The sequence below is a fragment of the Crassostrea angulata genome, chromosome 5, assembly GCF_025612915.1.
Source record: "Crassostrea angulata isolate pt1a10 chromosome 5, ASM2561291v2, whole genome shotgun sequence".
NCBI lineage: Eukaryota > Metazoa > Mollusca > Bivalvia > Ostreida > Ostreidae > Magallana > Magallana angulata.
Window position 1 is genome coordinate 1,190,001 of NC_069115.1, and position 6,814 is coordinate 1,196,814.

At 30.9% G+C, this 6,814-nt stretch overlaps 1 protein-coding gene across 2 annotated transcripts in view; it reads right to left on the reverse strand.

The window, feature by feature from the left end:
• LOC128186179 (uncharacterized) overlaps window positions 1–6,598 on the reverse strand; it is a 44,547-nt gene extending 37,949 nt beyond the window's left edge. For both annotated transcript variants that reach the window (XM_052855941.1, XM_052855940.1), the window contains exons 1-2: window positions 6,547–6,598; window positions 4,934–4,982 (exon numbers count right to left, since the gene is read on the reverse strand). The gene's annotated coding sequence lies outside the window, so the exon portion shown is untranslated. The remainder of the gene's footprint in view (window positions 1–4,933; window positions 4,983–6,546) is intronic.
• Between the last annotated feature and the right edge of the window lie 216 nt (window positions 6,599–6,814).

Sequence of the window (6,814 nt, forward strand, 5' to 3'; positions counted from 1 at the left end):
TATATATATATATATATATATATATATATATATATATATATATATATATATATCCAGTATAAGTTTCCAGTTCCAAAACGATCTTTTCCTGTTGAGTGTATATAAATTGTTTATTGTTTAGGTTTCCTGTAAACTGTTGATATTTATTATATACTCTATACTCTAAAAATAATGTGGCTTAATATCAGAATATTGTAAAGTCTAATTTTTTGCAGAATGCTGTAAAGAAGGATAATCCTACTTTCTTGTCCATATACAAGTACTGACTGGGGGTTTGAGTTGTCTTTCTCTGACTTATTTCTACTGTTTACTCTTAAACCATGCAAGCATATTGTAAGTACTGGTACACAAAATTGCAGAGAGTATTATCTTAACTAATTTTGTTTATATTAGGCATACATAGAGAGAATAATTATCATGCATGTAGAACTAAAGTAAGAAGTGTTAGCTTCAAATGTGTAACAGGACAAACTAAAAGAGGCCAATACAAAAAGTGAAAGTGGACAGTGGTTTGTGTCTACTTAACTCATGTGGTACTGGTTGTATCTTCTCAATATTAAAGCAAGGATTTCTATCCACTCCGCTCTCTATATAGAAAAGAGCGGATCAGAAACCTTTGCCTTACGAAGATGGACTAGCAGTTGGGGGGTTGATCATTTCCTATCTAAATATGTGGTGTCAGAAGAAAGTCTAAATTCTTTAAGATCAGTTCAGATTTAGTGAATTATTCATGCAGGGCTTACAATAAGGGGCTGCTTAGGCAATTTCTCCCTGTTTCAAAAAAAATTCAACACAGCTGCAAATTTCATAATTCATTTGGCACAGTAAACTTAAAGAAATTATAGTTCCAAAATGTGGTCCTTGTATAGACAAACTTCGAAAAAATATTGAATTCTAAATAAAAATTTATATTTAGAAATTATGCAATAAATCAAGACACATGTAGGGCGAATTTATTGATCAAGAACTAGTTTAGGTTTTAATTCGGTTTTGCAAACTTTTCAATTATTTGCAAAACTGGTTTTAAACTAGTTTTAAACTAACACTAGTTTTTGTATTTATTGGCTTTAACTGAAACAAGTTTCCAGGAAACCTAAAATCCCCTCCGAGTGCGGTTTCCGGGGTTTTAAATCCTTTCAAGATGGCGGAAAGAGAGGTGTTCGAACGAGAGTTGTTGATACTTAAGAATGGCACATGTGTCAAAGAATGAACTCAGTTAAGCATATGGGTATCGTCCTAACGTTAAATATAATTTTTATGGGTCTCAAAGGATCTATGATAGTACATATAGTACTGACCAAAATAATACTATTGTGGAAGAGACCGATTCCATTAATACAAACACTGTGAATTACCTTTGGCAATTTACAACAGGCAAACGAAAAACTTTCAAAGTGGTTGATGAAAAAAAAAAAGAATTCAATGAAAGATCTGCTCATAACATTTTATTTATGTACACATTGCAATGCATGTAATAAGTTCGCCTGTCTATTTCATTACTGGCCATACGACTACGGCTCTTTGAAATCAACAAGATTTGTCTGGCTTTTGAGCTAAGACCACGTAATTAGTGCATATTTCACTTGAAACCAGTGTCATTTTTAACTTGTTTCAAACGCCTTAAGTGAATCAAATGATCTCTAGTGATATACGTGTAGAAAAATGAATGTTAATAGTTTTTCATAGCAGCTTTCACTTTTCAATAATATTGATATGGTGTTAAATGCCAATTTTGCAATATGTTCGCAGAATACCCTTATACGTGGATTTTGCCAGGAAAAAAATTGTCTGCACTGTTTACTAGAGAATAAAGACTTTCATGCAAATGCAGATGAGTTCAAAAATTATCTTCTTCAAATTCCAAGAACAAATCCAGTATGCGAGTGTATAATGGCAGCCATTTTTCTAAACTAACTTTCTATTTAGTGCTTTACCTTAAAACCACCCAACTGGTTTCAAACAGATATGAAACTAACCATAAACCTAAACTCGAACTATTTTTTGATCAATAAATTCTCCCGTAGGTTAAAAAAAACCCACCTTTGCTATCTGTCTCAGGAATATCATTTTATATATTCTTATTAAAATCATATACTTACATTTTTAAATAAATTTACAACTCATACATGTAGTTCCTAAAACAATGTGTATAACAGCTGTTGAAACTAAAATGTACTCATTGTGTAATAATGTACTTGTAACTATAGACTAAGTGTAGAGTCCAATGCTTAGTTTTTATTGTATGCATTAGTAAATCAGCTATTAAGCCAATTTATGCTGTGTGACAATTCTAAACTTTGGTCAGAGTCTACATCTTGTGATTATGTACAGTAAGTGACTTCATTATCATAATAGCACACATTATTTTGTTAAATCTAACTATATTACACCAATATTAAGCTATACATTTTTCATGAACTTCATTTCTATGGGCCACTTGATAGTGCAGTTACTGACGCAGAATCAGATATCAAAACATGGAAATCTTCTGCATTAAAAATTCACTAGAAGAAAAAATTTAACATGCTTCCCTGTCACAGTTTTCAGTTACTTTATTTCTTTAACAAATTTAGAGTTCTAGAATCAAAATAGGTACTACATCTTCAAAGACATAAATACCAAATAAGGAGCATCAACAGGAGTTAGCGGTCTTTTACTTCCGTGGCAGCTGATGCACTTAAACAAGATTTATCAAGATGTGAGTGATTTAAATGATATATTAATTTCTAAATCACTGTGTCTTTTAAAAAATGTAATTTTAAGAAAAAAGAATGTCTACTTAATTTACTGATGTGAACATATTTCATATTTTGTCATGCTTTCAATATACAATCAAGGAAAGTGAGAGGCAAAAAGTTGATACACAAATCATAATTAGTATGTTTTCATAGGAAGAATTTGAGAGTCTGCATGAGATTTAAACAAATCTGGAATGGGAGATGGGGGAAGGGTCCCATGCCTAACGTGCCTGTGGTGCAATGAGAAGTAGCAATCAGTTAAACCGAGAGAAATATTCTGTAATGTAATTTCTCAGTGTCCCATTATCTGTTCACAACAGAACTAAAATAAATTTACTTGAACTTATTAGTCACCGTTTTTAAATGTAGCCAATTATTCTACTTCATTTCATGGTGAAGGTGTTTAAAAAAACCATCAGATGCAATTCAATTCTTAGTGATGACATAGATCTATGAAGTTAAAATTCAAAATATTTTTTTCTGTACTATTGAGACATAGGTACCTGGTCAAAAATAGATGCAAACTAGTTGTGTAATATCAGCTACCATGTCTTTAATAATTTGTCCGGAAAACACCTATAATGCTCAGGTTTACACACATACTAACCCAATACCTAGTTAAGTTAACAAAAGAACTACTCAACAGAACCTTTGTGTTCGTCATTGTCTGCCTCACTGCTCATATGTTAATTTAAATTCCAAATTTGACATCGTTGCAGCATGAACAACACCACAATTCATTTCAATCTACTATATATTTACATCTATCAAGTAATTTCTCCTCTATTTACTGCACAAAATAGACACGATGATGTCAAACTCAAATTATCATATAAGACAAAGTGGCGATTTCTTTTATCTAACGTAGTGATGTACACTAAGGCCTAAAAAAAAAATACTGTGTTTAGGGTAACACTGATGAAAAAATTAGGTTAGGTAGGTGGGGATTTTTTTTTTATTTTATCTATTTTTTTGCCTGAATCCTAAGAATGTTTGTTTGTTTCATATTTAAAAACGTATTTTTTATTGGAAATAAGATAAAATTCACAGTCGGATAAAATCAGGCATCTAAAAATGGTAGGATCGGGCCATTTTTGTAGGTTAGGTCGGGTTACCCGAAACACACAACTTTTTTTTTTAGGACTAACAATAACTTTGTTACTTTTACTTTCTCTTTATGATTAATTCATTGATTTGTTAAAAGATAGATGTAAATATGAACAATCAAATGCTTTCTTTGATGATTCATGTGGGTAATGAAGGTAGCGATTATTGCAGAAAATATTTAAATAACCCGCGTGATGGGGTTATGCATTTTACAATGACGCTACCGTAATATCCTGCATTAATCACCATGAATTACCATGCCTACTACAAGTATTAATAACTAAGCAATTTATTGTTTCAATTTCCCAATTTAAAGCAGACCTTTTATTTTTTATCATTGAAAGGCAGTGACACATAAAGACTTGACTAGGGAACAGCTTGATCAGTCTGACTTTAGGTCTTTTTTTCAACTGACAACTGTTATGAGGTTGGATTTAATAATGGATGTTTAATTTTCAATGCTAAACATAGCTTCTAAAAGGACAATACAAGGAATAAACAAACACAGGATCCTGGAATGAATCTTAAATTTTTTTTTTTTTTTTTTTTTTTTTTTTTTTTTTTACCAAAATTCAACCCAATTCGCGAATGCTTATTATATGTATAGGATATCTAATAGCTTAGAATGAATTGTTTTGTACAATTTTAAATATTGAGGATCATTCTATAGTGTGAATTTTTTTTTAAAAGTCTTTATGTAAAAGCATACACCAGATCCACAATTCATTTTAACCATGCATTGAGGTGGTTTTTATCATATCAGAGATCGGATAACTTGTCAGGCATGTGCCTATTTATGAGTTGTGTTCAGCTTTAATCACTTTGCTTCTCTCATTATCAAAACTTGAATCTTCAATAAGGCAACCTTTGAAAAATATTTGTTTTTCTTTGATATCTCCCTACTAAAAGGTTAAACTTTTGATCCATTTAAATAAAAATAGTTCTTTATTATTTTTTAAAAAGAAACAAGACTAAATATTCACCAGTCAGATACGATTGATATATAAGTCAGAATAGGGCAAGAGGCAATTTTGGGGAAGGGACCGGATGTGCTGTTCCCAAACTATCGTACGCGTGTTAATACTCACGGTCACCAGACGGTACAACTCCATTTCACTGCACCTTTAATTTCTACACCTGTACAAAATGTAACAATAAAATCTATATCAATGATCACAAATTCAAGTAAAATATCAAAAATAAGATTTTATCACCCTTCTGACAATTCAATTTCATATAGTAATATGTCAAAACGATGTACAGCATTATCAGTAATGATTACTAAGACATAGGTCAAATGGCTGTGTGCTTGATTTATGTATATATATAATCTTCATTGTAAAAGAAACACTATAATAAGTAAATAATTTTATCATGATCTATGAATATATATACAGAAAAGAATTGTTGTTGCTTTGTAGTTGTTGTTGCTTTGTAGGTATGTCCTTGATCTGCCCTTGGCAACTATACTTCTTTTTTATCAGAAAGTTACGCTTTGCCTATTTTCTCAAAATGTTATAGATAGACCCTTTCTGCTTTATTATGCTTTCATCTTGATATATCAGAAAGAAAAGCTTGTAAAAGAATACATGCTTAGATTTTTAACTAAGTCTGCACAACAAATTTTTCCTTTATCGTCTTTCTTTTATGTTTTTAAAAATGAAACATTTGTTTAACTACATATTATAACACAAAAGGTTAGATTGACCGAGTTGACTTAAAAATGTAATGCAGACATACCAAATACAAGAGTATTTATTTCATTTGCATGACATATGATTATGTTACTAAGAAAAGGCACAACGAAACTTCAGATATCGTGATACGGAACAACATTTGAGCCAAATTAACATGATTGTAGACATCGTAGAAGTTCGGGTTGTTTTTAAATTGAATTTGACGCTAGGCCTGACATAAAAGCTAAAGTACAGGAAATTAACATTGAACATTTACATGACTTTAAACTATATTTCCCCTTTGTCAAAGGAGGAAGCTCCGTTTTCAATTCAACTTTTCAGTTGATTGAATTCCACAAACGACACAAAGAAGATCATAACCATCTGTATACAATTGCCACCCCGCCAAATTTAAACAATGCTAAATAAAAACTTTGTCAGGACATGCATGATAGAAAGAGCGGTTACCAGATGTTTCCCTGTGTTTCTTTTTTTTAGAAATATCTTCTTTTTTTTTATTTACTTGTTTTCAATTGGATTATGAAGAATTATTTTCTTGTTATTTTTATTTAACTTTCCTTTAAATGATGCCAATACAATGACTACTGATACAATTACATCAGCGACTTAAATACTATTTCTCTATCAGGATACAACAAAAAGTTGTTTCACTTTCTTTATAGTATATTTTCACGAGAAATTGCATTTAAATCGGGTCCTTTCGAACGAAATAAAAAATACTGGAAAAACTGGAACTGATTCACATGAATACATAATACATAAGATAGTCTACAGAATTTTTAGAAATCTGGGGCGGGTATTTTACGTTTTATACTAGCTGATAATGTTGTGGATGTGCCCAGTGACGTACTACATGTACATATTAAGTAATCTACAAAGTGAAAGTAATCAGCTATGAAGTTTAGTTAAAAATCATCCTAGAACGTTATTTTTCTCATGAACATTTAAACTGATACATTGTCTATACATTATCCAGACATCTTTTTAAATAAAATGAAAAATACCGTTTTTTTTCCCAGCTCGATATAACGGAAGTCGTTGGGTGTGCTCATTGGCGCATGCGCTCAAAAAAGTGTAAGATCTAAAATTTTCTATGAGAATCTTTAAAATTCCAAGTTTGTCGCAACATTACGATTTTGTATTTAAAAAGAAACAAGAAAACATTTTGACGCATGTCAATTGGGCTGCAAAAAACATAATTGTTAATATAATTGAATTATCATGGCTGTTTATACATTAAAAAAAAACCACACACCATTTATAAAGAAGAAA